Source organism: Eptatretus burgeri, chromosome 8 (assembly GCF_056783735.1).
Source record: "Eptatretus burgeri isolate ZD-2024b chromosome 8, Ebu_testis_v1, whole genome shotgun sequence".
NCBI classification, from domain to species: domain Eukaryota; kingdom Metazoa; phylum Chordata; class Myxini; order Myxiniformes; family Myxinidae; genus Eptatretus; species Eptatretus burgeri.
Window position 1 is genome coordinate 32,503,835 of NC_140968.1, and position 15,483 is coordinate 32,519,317.

At 41.6% G+C, this 15,483-nt stretch overlaps 1 long non-coding RNA gene across 1 annotated transcript in view; it reads right to left on the minus strand.

The window, feature by feature from the left end:
• Positions 1-15,483, minus strand: part of LOC147021468 (uncharacterized) — a 32,058-nt gene that overhangs the window by 15,621 nt on the left and 954 nt on the right. The window contains exon 2 of the long non-coding RNA XR_015060803.1: positions 3,933-4,015. This is a non-coding gene — a long non-coding RNA (uncharacterized LOC147021468). The remainder of the gene's footprint in view (positions 1-3,932; positions 4,016-15,483) is intronic.

Below are 15,483 nucleotides of genomic sequence, written 5' to 3' on the forward strand. Positions count from 1 at the left end.
CACCAGGATGGAAGAACAAGGGTTTATACTCAAATCCACAACGAATAGACAGACACAAGAAAATTTAATAAATAAAGGTTTAATGAACATAAATCAAATGTATATATATATATATATATATATATATATATATATATATATATATATATATATATATATATATATATATATATATATATATATATATATATATATATATATATATATATATATATATAATTGGAATAAATAATAGTGTGATTTCAAAAACGTGAGGTAAACTAAAACAAATTTTGAGACATCTCCACACGGACTTAAATACATACAAGTGAAAAGATAAAATAAAGGAAAATCCTCCATTTATTCTGCTACTTAGCTGTGTGTCCAGACATGATCTTTTCAGAGCTTGGCTATCAAACTGCGTCGTCACTGTGTGGGAAACTGAACTCAAAATGGCGCCAAGTCGCTCTCTGGATGGGAAGCATACGTGAGGTAGTTTGTGTGGCGGTATTCAATGCCAGGGCCGAGAAACCGCCGTGCAGTTTCTTTTCATAAACGAACTTTCCACGCCATTCCTCTCGTTCCTCTCTTAGCACCGGGTCCACTCACAAACATGGCTCGCCTTCTTCCTCTAACATGCAACGGGATACCGCTGACTAATCGCTGAGAGATGTATCTCTCTCTCTCTCTCTCTCTCTCTCTCTCTCTCTCTCTCTCTCTCTCTCTCTCTCTCTCTCTCTCTCTCTCTCTCTCTCTCTCTCTCTCTCTCTCTCTCTCTCTCTCTCTCTCTCTCTCTCTCTCTCTCTCCTCATAAACATACAACTTTGAGTCTCAGCTGAAGATCAATGGCTAGCGTCTTGCTCCCGTATGTGGGCAAATGAACAAGAGAATTGTACAGCCTTCTTCGGTATGTCGAGAAGAAGCCAGCGAACGAGAGACCCTTCCATTTCCACCGACGACCTCGCACCAACTCTCTCACCTTCTCACATCACCCTGACCAATCCCAAGCCTCGGAGCGTGGCCTGCCAGTTGGTGCTGTTAAAGCATAGTTCCTTTTTATAGCCAGCTTTGTAAATGCAAAAATGTAGGAAAAGTTCACAGGGGGCAATCACATATTGGGTTAGTATGTGATTAGCCTTAAACCCTACCAAATTAACACAGCATCGCTCCCCACCCACCCCCCAATGTGTTGACATGTAACAATCATAAGCTGACAGTTTTCCTGACTTAATTTATATCGAAATGTCTCCTTCTTGTCCACAGACCATGCTACACTATAAAATCCTCCCTTTACGATGAAACTCCTACATCTACCCCACAAACATAACAATATTGAAGTATCTGTATTTCTCCATCTGTCCCTCTGCCTGTCACACTCTTTTTGCTGGGACGTTATGACAGTATTACGTCTAGCGCTACGCTAGGCCCCTACAAAAGTGCACATCAGCCCAACGTTCAGTATTCAACCTGTCCCGTGCTTATTTATTTCTTTAAAGCTTTTTCTTTGTTTATGATGGGCACATGGGGGATGAAATGAGCATCAACTGCGATGGTTTTTTTGGGGGGGAGGGATTGTGGTGTGGGTGACTGTTGTGTTTCACTCTTGTGTTTGTCAGTTTGTCACTGTGAGGGAAGAATGTTTGTGAGCTGACTTAGGGGCAGCGCTTTTTGTTTCTGCACTTCACCATATTGATAAAAGCTCTGCTGCATAGGGTCTGATTTGGAATTCAGAGGTAGTGATTTTACTGGTGCAAATAATCCCCCTCCTCATCAGGCACAGGCTCAGGATCCTTATTTTTTATTTTCAAAATTTTTGCAGGAAAATTTTCAAAATGTATCAGCACTCATTTTAAGTGGAAATTCAAACCAAAGAAAACAACTCTGAGCTTTGCGGTGAAGGATAAGTGATTTTTTTTTCTTGCACCATATATAGGCAGCAAGGTTGACTGATGAAGATGGTTAGCAGGATGGCCTTGAGGTACACACACTCACCTCTCAGCTTATCCTGGGTTTGAATCTCAGTCCAGCTTTAAACTGTCACCCTGGGCTTTCACAGGCAGGGTGTGTACCATCATTAAACGGGAATTCCATTTGCTGGCATTAGTTAGAGGATGCTAAAGATCCACCGTGTCCTTCATGAAGGAGCCAGTAAAAGTATTCACTCTCCCCTCCAAAATTTTCACATTTTTATGCCACCTGAGCTTATTTCATGATTCTTTCAAATCAAGCTTAATATATAGTCTTCACAAACTACTCCAATGTAATAAAGTGAAAAAGAAATGCAGATAAAATGTGAATAAGTTAGATTAACAGAGAAAAATCAGATGATTCTCAGTTGCATAAAATTCAAAACGTTTGCAAAATTGAAAGATCTGCAAGGCTCTGTGTCTGAGATGGGGGTCAGTGTTCATCAATCAACAAAATCCCGTTCCCTTCACAAAGCTGGCCTCTATGAATAGCTGGCAAGAAAGAAGCCATTGCTGAAGAAGACACATCCAAAAGCTCAATGGAGTTCGGGAGAAAAGCATCTTGATACTGCAGGCATGTGCAGAAATATTTTGTGGTCTCACGAAACAAAAATGTAACTTTTTGGTGTAAATTCAAAGCATCATGCCTGGTGCAAGCCTAACACTGGATATCACTCAGTCAACACCATCCCGACTGTCAAGCATGGTGGTGGCAGCATCATGTTATGGGGCTGCTTTTCATCAGCAGGGACTGGAAAGCTTGTCAGGATAGAAGGGACAAATACTTGATGAAAAACTACTCGAGTCAGACATGAATCTGAAACTGTCGGAGATTCACATTTCAGCAGAACAATGATCTGAAGCACAAAGCTAAAGCCACAATGGAGTGGCTGAATGATTAGAAAATAAATGTTCTTGATTGGCCCAGTCAAAGTCCTGACTTGGACCCAATTGAACATTTATGGTGAGACTTGAAGATTGCAGTCCATCGATGATCCCCATCAAACTTGGCAGAACTAGAGCAATTTCCACGTGAAGAATGGGCAAAGATTTCACCATCTCACTGTGCAAAGCTCGCAGAGACCTACCCAAAAATACTCATAGCAGTCATTGCTGTGAAAGGTGCTTCCACCAAGTATTGACCAAAGGAGCTGAACACTTTTCCAACCAGTGAATTTTGATTTGTACATGTGTTTTTGCAGGTATTCCTGACATGTAAGCTCCTTCAACTATAACAATGTTTCGCTTGATCTCTTCAGTTATGAATGAAAAAGTTAATTTGGAAAAATGATTTCTACATGATTCGTAATTCAACTAAATGTGCCATTATTGGTAGGGGGAGAATACTTTTGCAGGCCACTGGAGGCGAGCCATCACCAGCACCCTAGGCAAATTACGAATGCCTGCCCTAACCTTCGTCAAACGTCAGGCCGAGCCAGCCAGTTTGTTATAGACTTGGGCCAAGCTTCCCCTGGCCGACCCTGAAATGACATAGGAATAATTGTGGCTGTTAAAGAAGGTAATGTAGCCGACTTGCAGGCAGATGGAAGATGACCTCAGGCAAAACTTCTTGGGTGCATGGAGCAGAATGTTTGTGAAGTACAACATGCCATCATTTGATTAAATCTGTCAGCAAAGCGACTGGTAAAAACACCAAACAAACAACAAATGGGGGTTAATTCATTGAAATCTTAGTCATTTGGGAGTAATTGATTAGGGTGGAGCTAATGGATTATTCCCTCCAATTATGGGTGAGAGACATGATTGGCTCTTGTTATTTATATGTTAACTGCTATTGGCATTGAACGTGGTATATGCCTCAGAACCTCAGTGGTGCATGTTTCTGTCTTTGCTGTTGCTGATAACTCGCCAACAGGTGATGAAACCAGTGCGGCGGCTGAGTGGGGGGGGGGGGGGAGAGTGTAACAGTGAATGTCTGCAGCAACAGAGGAAAACGAGTAGGGTATTAAACAGCAAAGGGCTTACCTTGTGTAGCCATTCTTGGTTGCTTTATGCAGATTTCTTTGGCTGGAACGACATGGGGGTGAATTTATTGAAATCCACGCCACCTGGAGGTAATTGATTCGGTAAGAGATGATTAGTTATTCCCTTCATTTATGGGTGAGAAACGTCATTGGTCTTGTTATCTACACTAATAAGTGTGTGTGTGTGTGTGTGTGTGTGTGTGTGTGTGTGTGTGTGTCTGTGTGTGTGTGTGTGTGTGTGTGTGTGTGTGTGTGTGTGTGTGTGTGTGTGTGTGTGAGAGACAATGTGTCAGTGTGTCAGTATGTCTCTTCCATAACTCCAACACCATGAAACTTAGCATCTTGAAACTTTGCAGGCATATGAAGAAAATTCCAAGGAAGTGCATAACTGAAAATTGGGTGTTTGGGATAATGAAAACAGCCCTTTTAAAGATAATTAAGGGCCTTATTTAATTATATCCTTTATCAGGTGCATCTTCCGTCACCGCTCTCTATGGGGTCTGAAGGCGTATCCGAGGTAGCATTGCTGGGGTCTGAAGGTGTATCCGAGGTACCCTCACTGGGGTCTGAACACCCCTTGTTTTTTGGCCTGCTCATCCATGCCTTGACTTGGAACAGGCCGCAATGATTTCTCAACGATAAAGTTTTTTTTTCACTTTCCTCACTCATATTATTGAATGCCTCTTCATCATAGCTGCAGATTGCTGCACATCGTTTTTGTAAGCACAAGAGTTTTCAAATTGGGAGCTTGGAGTGATTTCATGCATAATATGAAACGATTTTCCACGATCTACTCTCACGGACTAATTAAAGTATATCATCAAAATATTATTTCATTTTTGAGGATTGGATAACGTCCAGACTAAAATGTCGAAATCTGTCGTGAAATCTGATAATTTAAAGAAATATCGAGTCTTAAAACTAAGCCAATATACCCATTTACTTTAAGTATGCAAGGCTCTGTCCCTCCTTCTCCATACATATACAAGAAAATGTGAAATTTCCAAAGCATTGAACATCTTTTTTCACTGTTTGGAGAATTATTTTGAGTAAACAAAAATATTTAGGAACGTGCCAAAATTAACCAGCTTCATTTTGCTGCATGATTTAATGCATTCACTGCAAGACCTCACACCCTGTCCCCCAGAGGGACTGCGTATCCATAGTGTCTATCAGATCTGTGTCTACATTTTCGGAGGTTTCGCAAGGTGCTCCACAGGGAATCAAAAGTAAATCTGGTGAAAAACGGACATTCAAAAAATATTAATCACGTTTGCGCGGACCACGAATGATGAACCACGTGATACATGCACAGACGAGCAGGCAACATGGTGGATTTTCTGCAATGTTTATTTCACGGGCAATTGAACTTTGCAATGTCTCCAGGGTTGTTCCGCATTAAGCAGCAACTCTTTTGAGGATAAAGTCATTATTTGAATGAATTCATTTTATTTCATTAACTGCTGCGTGCACGGTGAGGACTCGCTTTAAAGTTAAAGGGATCCTACATGGTATGCAGCGACAGCCTAGCCAGCCGTTCCTGATCAACCATTTAATTGTAGTACTTGCTTGAATGCTTAAGCCACTTGACGTGTGCCCATTGTCAATTGCAGTTCCACGCTTTGTCATTCTGAGCGAATCGTTCACGCACTGCAGACACTTTTGCCGTGCCACGTCATTCAAAGCAAGTGCTTCATGCTCCATCACCCTGAGTGAGCGGTTCATGCTCTGTCACCTTGAGCGAGCAGTTCGTACTCCGTCACCCTAACCGAGCGGTTCATGCTCCATCACCCTGAGCGAGTGATTCATGCTCCATCACCCTGAGCGAGTGGTTTGTGCTCTGTCACCTTGAGCGAGTGATTTATGCTCCATCACCCTGAGCGAGTGATTCATGCTCCATCACCCTGAGCGAGTGGTTCATGCTCCATCACCCTGAGTGAGTGGTTTGTGCTCTGTCACCCTGAGCGAGTGATTTGTGCTCCATCCCCCTGAGTGAGTGGTTCATGCTCCATCACCTTGAGTGTGTAGTTTGTGCTCTGTCACCCTGAGCGAGTAGTTTGTGCTTTGTCACCCTGAGCGAGTGATTCATGCTCCATCATCTTGAGCGAGTGGTTCATGCTCCATCACTCTGAGCAAGTGGTTTGTGCTCTGTCACCCTAAGTGAGTGGTTTGTGCTATGTCACCCTGAGCGAGTGATTCATGCTCCATCACCCTGAGCGAGTGATTCATGCTCCATCACCCTGAGCGAGTGATTCATGCTCCATAACCTTGAGCGAGTGGTTCATGCTCCATCACTCTGAGCAAGTGGTTTGTGCTCTGTCACCCTGAGTGAGTGGTTTGTGCTCTGTCACCCTGAGCGAGTGATTCATGCTCCATCGCCCTGAGCGAGTGATTTATGCTCCATCACCCTGAGCGAGTGGTTCATGCTCCATCACCTTGAGCGAGTGGTTCATGCTCCATTACCTTGAGTGAGTGGTTCATGCTCCATCACCCTGAGTGAGTGGTTTGTGCTCTGTCACCCTGAGTGAGTGGTTTGGGCTCTGTCACCCTGAGCGAGTGATTCATGCTCCATCACCCTGAGCGAGTGATTGATGCTACATCACCTTGAGTGAGTAGTTCATGCTCCATCACCCTGAGCGACCGGTTCATGCTCTGTTACCCTGAGCGAGCAGTTCGTACTCTGTCACCCTAACCGAGTGGTGCATTCTCCATCACCCTGAGCGAATGGTTCATGCTCCGTCATCCTCCGTGAGTGGTTTGTGCTCTTTCATTCTGAGCGAGTGGTTCGTGCTCAATCATTCTGAGTGAGTTATGAAATAACACCCGATTTCAAAGTTGTTTGCCATGTTAATGTGTTTTCTAAATTACATTGCCAATTTTTTTTTCCTCCCGTCACACACAGCTGTTTGTAAAGGTTAATGTTTGTGAATATATCCCTGAAACGTCTTCATAAATGCAAAGTTGTTTTTCGGTGAAGCTACTCAAGGTTTCTGGGCTGTATATAGTAAGTACTGCAATCAGTAATCACACTGACTCCAACCTGCTGATTCCTGAAAAATTGCTGATATCAGCCATGGAAAAAATTGAGACTTGGAACATAGCAAGTACTCCTCATGGGGAATAAGTGTGATTTTAATGACGTCATAATTGCATATGTAGAACGCTACATCTGATCAGCATGAAGTTCTTTTGAGGGTCATCTAGGGATAAAATGGTCCACAGAAAAAAAAAAAATAGATGATGGCATCGGTCTCATGATTCAGCAGCCATGTTTTTTTTTTGTTTCTTTTACCTTCAAAAATCTTCTCCTTTGAAGTGGCTGAACAGATCGAGCCAAATCTTTACATGTATGACCGCCGATCCATGAGGATCAAAAGGTTCACACATATGATGTCATAGGTCACATGGTTTGGCAGCTATATTGGATTTACTCTAAAACCTAAAAAAATCTTCTCCAGAACAGCTGGACAAATCAAGGGGAGACTTCACACAAATGTTCCCCAAGCCATAGTGTTCAAGTTTGTTGAGGAATAATTGACAGGTCACATGGTTTCGTAGCCATATTGAATTGAAGAAAAATATTAAATAATGTTTTCTCTGGAACCGCTTAATCAGTTGACATGAAACTTTAGATTTATGATCTAGTATGGATGGGGAATATTTGTTTTAAATTTCATCTCGATTGGACGCTTGGTCTGGCATGCAGAATTTTTTTTTTTTGATATTGGTTTTCTTTTTGTTTTCTTGAATAAGGCTCACTTGGCTATGCCTGGATTTGTTTGAGGGTAGAGGAGTAGCTCCTGAAATGCGAATCCTATCCATGGTTCCTCCTGATGACTTCAACTTTGTCTTTTGCTTGCTTGTGTTCCTTCTGATTACTCCATTGCAGGACTGTACCTCTTTCGTCTTCCATTTGATTTGAATTGAATTTATTTTAATGCCATTCTAAATTAAATTGAACAATAATCATAATAAACGTCATGGGTCAGGGTCAGGTGTCTAATCAAAGTGGGGTTGCATCAAAGTGGGACATCTTGGTACCCGGTCATCACTGCCAGCAGTTATGAAGTGGCAATTCCAATTATGTCTCTTATTAATTACGTAACACAGAACACAAACGCCACACAAAACTACACAAATATCACACAAAACAAGTTCTGGCGAGGGTCTGCAATCTCTGATTGCTCTTTTTAGTTTCTGTCTGTATTTGTCCTTTTTATTTTTTCCAAAATCAGCCCTTTGTTTTGGCATCCTCTGCCTCTGTGCAAATTAATAACCGAGGAACACACTGAGTTTCCCTTTATATTCTGTTGCCATTGTCATCAACATTGCAATTGCAGATTACATGACCAGGTCACCAGATGGCTGACACTAACTTGGTCTTCCTTTTTTGTTTTTGCAGCGATCTAAGGCTCATGGATTAACTTGATGTACATAATCCAATTGCAAGACAAAGACATTAGGAGATATCGGTGTACTTTAACAAGATTTCTAAGGACATTTGTAGACGGTAGACAAATATATGGGATTTGAACCTGTCTCCCAGCATCAGTATTTGGAGGTTAAAATGAGAACGCTGAACAATTCAACTTTGCGCAAAGGTGTCTGGAGGTGTGGGGTGATGGTGGTGTGGGGTGATAGTGGTGTGGTTTGATGGTGGGTGGTGGTGGGTTGTTTGCCGAACATTAAATACATTAACCAGATTACACAAAACCTCGATTATACTCTAATTTGTAACCTGAGTATTATGGAAACATCTGATTGCCCATTAAGTAACATGCCATTTCAGATTTAGCTCTGAAGTGGGAACATTAATGTAATTGAGCTATAAAAGGTGTTGGGTCACATCAGAATTCAAGAGACAAGGAAGGTTTGAGTGTTTGAGTGCAGATTCCCTTAATCACCTGAACTTGCCATTTAAAGGAAATCAAAAAAAAATTATTTTCTTTTAGAAACATAATCATCATGATGGAAGTCATGTCCTTAAGCGATGGACTAAAAGCCCAAAGACCAACCCAATGACTATCAGTGCAGGGATCATCCATAATCATTTGTTTATAGGTCCAACCAACATCGTGGACTTTTATCTCCTACGAGGGTGTTCAGAAGGTTTGAGACACGAGATACACAAATCGTCCAAGAAAGTCAAAGGTTTTTATGTATTTAATTTTTTTCATATATCAAGTAAATATGTTTCGTAAGGAAGTGCTGTCACGAATCAGAGATGTACACTGGATTTTGAGATGTCTCACCTCGCTTCAAATATCGATCTCATCCTGTGGATGTCTCGCACCCAGGACGAAGCATTACTGCATTCCTCTAATGACGTTGAAGTGGGCAGACAAGTCTGCCAACACTGGTACCTTAATGGACATTCAAGACACCGTGGTGTCTTTCGCGGAGTAGGCGTTTTGTTTTTACAACATCTAACACCAATGGAGGACACACGTGTACACAAATAGACGAGAGAGATAAACAGACGTGACCTTTGAGGGAGGTGATATAACTTCTGGGGCAATCTGGGTAGCTGTGACTCCACATATATGACGTCACTTTCCTCAACTCAGGGGACCAATTAAGGAGGAATTTCCTTCTTGCAATTGTTGCAAACATATGCTTGTTTATCCGTTCTCTATCCCTTTTAAATGCTGAGCATCAGGCAAGGAAGCAGGATGAACCATTTGAAAGTCTTTGTTATGATTCGGTCAGGGTCCATATCGTACCGCTGACCTTCCAGCCTCAGAATGGACACTCCAACCATTATGCCACTGAGTAGGTATCTGAAACAAATTATACATTTCTTCCACAGTCCAAAGTCAGGCCTGCCATCCGGTTCCAGAAAAACTTGGGCCAGAATCGTTCCTCCTGGCTGACCCCAAAAACATTCAAATAATCAATTCGGGACCATTACAGAAGAGGAAGAAGAAGAAGAAGAAGAGAAAGAAGAAGAGGAAGAGAAAGAGGAAGAAGAAGAATTTGTAACTGTAAGGAAATATTGGTTATTTATTCATACGGACATATTGAAGAAGTATAAAATGACATTTCTTGCACAATTGAGAACAAGAATAAGCAAGTTTAACTTTTAATATCCAACCTCTCCGTTAAAAGAGATCAATCATAATGAAAACCAAACGTGATTGAAATATACGGTGGAAATGTAGAGTAACGTGGGGGAACATGGGTGGTAAGAGTTGAGAAAGATGGTGTACGATGTTCGTCTAATCCTCCCCTCCTCCCTTTCCTCCCATTATACCTCCTCGGTCCTGGTTTTATGTTCAGCCAATCGGAGGTGTGAACCAGAGGACTCTCGAAAAAGGAAATGTTCAGGATACTGAACAAAAGCTCACAGGAGGATGTACTGTATATCCGCAGGAGGATGTACTGTATATCCGCAGGAGGATGTACTGTATATCCGAAGGAGAATGTACTGTATATCCGCAGGAGGATATACTGTATATCCGCAGGAAGATGTACTGTTATCCGCATGAGGATACACTGAAAACCCACAGGAGGATGTACTGTATATCCACAGGAGGATGTACTGTATATCCGCAGGAGGATGTACTGTATATCCGCATGAGGATACACTGAAAATCCACAGGAGGATGTCCTGTATATCCGCAGGAGGATGTACTGTATATCCGCAGGAGGATGTACTGTATATCCGCAGGAGGATGTACTGTTATCCGCATGAGGATACACTGAAAACCCACAGGAGGATGTACTGTATATCCACAGGAGGATGTACTGTATATCCGCAGGAGGATGTACTGTATATCCGCAGGAGGATGTACTGTATATCCGCATGAGGATACACTGAAAATCCACAGGAGGATGTCCTATATATCCGCAGGAGGATGTACTATATATCCACAGGAGGATGTACTGTATATCCACAAGAAGATGTACTGTATATCCACAGGAGGATGTACTGCACATATATCAAGTAAATATGTTTAGTAAGGAAGTGCTGTCACGAATCAGAGATGTACACTGGATTTTGAGCTGTCTCACCTCGCTTCAAATATCGATCTCATCCTGTGGATGTCTCGCACCCAGGACAAAGCATTACTGCATTCCTCTAATGACGTTGAAGTGGGCAGACAAGTCTGCCAACACTGGTACCATAGTGGACATTCAAGACACCGTGGTGTCTTTCGCGGAGTAGGCTGTATATCCACAAATAGGAAGTCTTTTATTTTATTTTATAGAATGTCGAGGTTCGTATGAGACAGAGAGCTATCACACAGAACATACAACAAGGGGAGCAGGAGATAAGAGGGGTGGAAGAGGGAAGGACAAAACAGTGGGGAACAGAGACATAAGGAGATCTGTGGAAGGGAGAGGGATCTGTGGAAGGGAGAGGGTGTGGAAGGGAGATGGATGTGCTTCCACCAAGTACTGACCGAAGGAGCTGAACACTTTCCCAACCAGTGAATTTTGATTTGTACATGTGTTTTTGCAGGTCTTCCTGACATGTAACCTCCTTCAACTATAACAATGTTTAGCTTGATCTCTTCAGTTCTGAATGAAAAATTTAATTTGGAAAAAAGATTTCCACATAATTTTTGACATAATTCGGCAGGAGGATGTACTGTATATCTGCAGGAGGATAGAATATATATCCGCAGGAGGATGTACTGTATATCCACAGGAAGATGTACTATTTTTCCCGCAGGAGGATACACTGTATATCCACAGGAGGATATACTGTATATCCACAGTAGGATGTACTAAAAATCCGCAGGAGGATGAACTATATATCCACAGGATGATATACTGTATATCCACAAGAAGATATACTGTATATCCGCAGGAGGATGAACTATATATCCACAGGATGATATACTGTATATCCACAAGAAGATATACTGTATATCCACAAGAAGATGTACTATATATCCGCAGGAGGATGTACTATATATCCGCAGGAGGATATACTGTATATCGCCAGAAGGATGCACTGCCTATCTGCAGGAGGATGAACTGTATATCCAGATGATGATGTACTGTATATCCACAGGAGGATGAACTGTATATCCAGATGATGATGTACTGTATATCCACAAGAGGATATGCAATATATCCACAGGAGGATGTACTGTATATCTGCAGGAGGATGTAGTGTATATCCACAGGAGGATGGACTGTATATCTGCAGGAGGATGTACTGTATATCCGCATGAGGATGAACTGTATATCCAGATGATGATGTACTGTATATCTGCAGGAGGATGAACTGTATATCCAGATGATGATGTACTGTATATCTGCAGGAGGATGAATTGTATATCCAGATAATGATGTACTGTATATCCACAGGAGGATGTACTACATATCTGCATGAGGATAGACTATATATCCACAGGAGGATGTACTGTGCTGTCTATCCACAAATAGGAAGTCTTTTATTTTATTTTATAGAATGTCGAGGTTCGTATGAGACAGAGAGCTATCACACAGAACATACAACAAGGGGAGCAGGAGATAAGAGGGGTGGAAGAGGGAAGGACAAAACAGTGGGGAACAGAGACATAAGGAGATCTGTGGAAGGGAGAGGGATGTGGTGCGGTACACAGGGTAAACAAGATGGACACAACAGGGACTTTCAGGTCTTTACACGACAGGGAATTTCAGGTCCTTACATGACAGGGACTTTCAGGAAGGAAAGCAGGGAATTTGGAGGAGGTGGGATTGCGGTGGATTAACGTGGGTAGAAAAGATTGTGGCTTTGCATGGGGGATGATATGAGATGGTGGTGAACAGCTGTTTTGAAGATCTGGAGGGAAGAGTGGGATTCAAAAGAGGGTGGGAGTTTGTTCCAAAGGCAGGAAAAAGAGGAATGAAAGAGTGAAGGTGAGCGTTTATTGTTGATCCTGGTAGTTTTAAAACAAGGGGGTTGGTAGCGGACCTTGAGCACCCTGAGGAAATTTTTTTGGTGGGGGGGGGACTTATCGCATACAGAGCAGGGTGGGGGGAAAGACTGGAGAGGATATGGTAGAAGACAGACAGACCACTGACCTGCCTGCGGTGAGAGAGTGAGAGACCCAAAGACTCAACTTCATCCCAGGACACCCTCACCAGAACTTGTTTTGTGTGGTATTTGTGTAATTTTTTTATGGTGTATTTTGTGTGGTGTTTGTGTTCTGGTGTGGTATGTAATTAATAAGAGAGATAACTAGAACTGCCACTTTATAACTGCTGGCAGTGATGACCCAGTGCCAAGATGTCCCGCTTTGATGCAGTCCCACTTTGATGCAACCCCAGATTGATTGGACACCTGACCCTGACCCATGAATTTTATGAATTTATAATGTGATTAAAATAAATTCAATTCAAATCAAATGGAAGACCACATTGGTACAGTCCTCCTGCATTGGAGTCATCAGAAGGAACCCAAACAAGCAAAAAGCAAAGATGAAGTCTTCAGGAGGAACCTGGATAGGATTCACATTTCAGCTGCTACTCCTCTACCCTCAAACCCATCCAGGCACAGCCAAGTGAACCTTATTCAAACAAACAAACAAAAATAAAAAAGAACCTAGATCAAAAATAATCAAATAATTCTGGCTGCCAGACCATGTGTCCAATCAAGTTGAAATTTTAAAATTCTATTCCACATTGTGACGCGATAATAATTGTGAAGATTCACATCGATTAATTAAGCAGTTCCAAAGAAAACATAATTGAACATTTTTCTTCAATCCAATATGGCTGCCAAACCATGTGGTCTATCAATTGTTCCTAAACAAACTTGTACAGCCATCATTTGGCTTATTTGCATCATTATGCATCATTATGCAGCCATTTGCATCATTATGCATTTTTGTGAAGTTTCCCTTCGATCTGCCAAGCCATTCTGGAGAAGAAGATTTTTCATAGGTTTTATGGTAAATCCAATATGGCTGCCAAACCATGTGACCTATCAATTGTTTCTTAACAATCTTGTACAGCCATCATTTGGGGAACATTTTTGTGAAGTTTCCCTTCGATCTGCCAAGCCATTCAGGAGAAGAAGATTTTTCATAGGTTTTATGGTAAATCCAATATGGCTGCCAAACCATATGACCGATGACATCATATGTGTGAACCTTTTGTTCCTCATGGAAAGGAAGTCATATTTGTAAAGTTTCACCTCGATCTGTTGAGCCACTTCAGAGAAGATGTTTGAAGGTTTTTATTTTTTAAAACAATATGGCTGCCAAATAACAGCACCGATGATGTCATCAAATTTATTTCTGTGAGCTATTTTATACCGAGATGATCCTCAAAAACTTTCATACTTATCAGATGTACCATTCTACATATGCAATTATGACGTCATAACAAAAGGAACATATGACGTCATAAAAAAATCACACATTCCCCATGAGGAGCACTTGCTGTGTACCAAGTTTCAATTTTTTCTTTGATGCAGTTTCAGAGATAGAGCTTACATGGCAAATGACCTGTATTTTGCGGGTTTGACCCGTTTTCGTATCATTAAAACCCGTATTGGATGCAAACTATGAACAATTTCCAAAACGCAATGTTTAGCTTCCATTCCACTCGCATGGATTCACACAAAGAGTGACAGATCTGCAATGATCTCTATCTGATATGCAAGGTAACGCTCGATTATGACTCCTGGCTGGGTGATGCCATGAGCTTTACCCAACCGACCAATTCCTTCAATCCTCATCTGTGCGAATCGTCACTTCCTCTCTTCCACCATTTGTCATCACCCCGAATCAATCGGTCGGCCTATTTGCTTTCCAATTTGCTCTTCGACCTCTTACTGTGATATTTATCGGTATTTTCGAGTATTTTGAATGGCAGAATTCGATTTGGATTGTTTTCATTCGTATACAGGGTGTCCACAAATTACCGTTCCAAATTCAAGCCGTAATTAAAACATGAATGAAATGGGATACAATGACGCGTTTTGATGCTTGTGAATGACGAACATTTCTCAAAATCTTAGTCAAGATTTGTGAAGATCATCATGTTGCATTCATCACCATTTATCATCACTTGGTCTCTATAAACCAGGCAACACTGCTCTTTATTGTGGGGACGCCATTTTCAATAAATATGACGTCACGCGTCACAGGCAACAACTGGAAACGATAAAAGTAAATATAACTTTGAGAACTTGTATCTTTCTTCGGTGTTATGTTCTTTCCAAATTTGTTGTTGTTGTTGAATTGCCGAATGTTGAGAGATTATGAGGAAGATGATAATGCAAAGGAGAGGGGCAGTGGAACATGAGAAGATGCCATCTTAACAGAGTCAGAGATATGTGAACATTACGTACTGTGGAATAAATGGACTTGTGCCTTGCAATCATTCGTATTGCTTGGCATCTGTTGAGCGATGTAACAGAAATATTCTTTGTTTGAGCAACGTTCTGTTTGTATGTTGTCTTACTTGGAACCGCCTTATCATTACTGATTAGTCAACATATTGTAACACACTTTCGCCACATTTGGTTAACCCTTTGTGTGCTGCATTGTGGATGGCCATATGGTTCCCTGTTGCTTAATTAATTTTTTTCATTGGACTGTGAATTT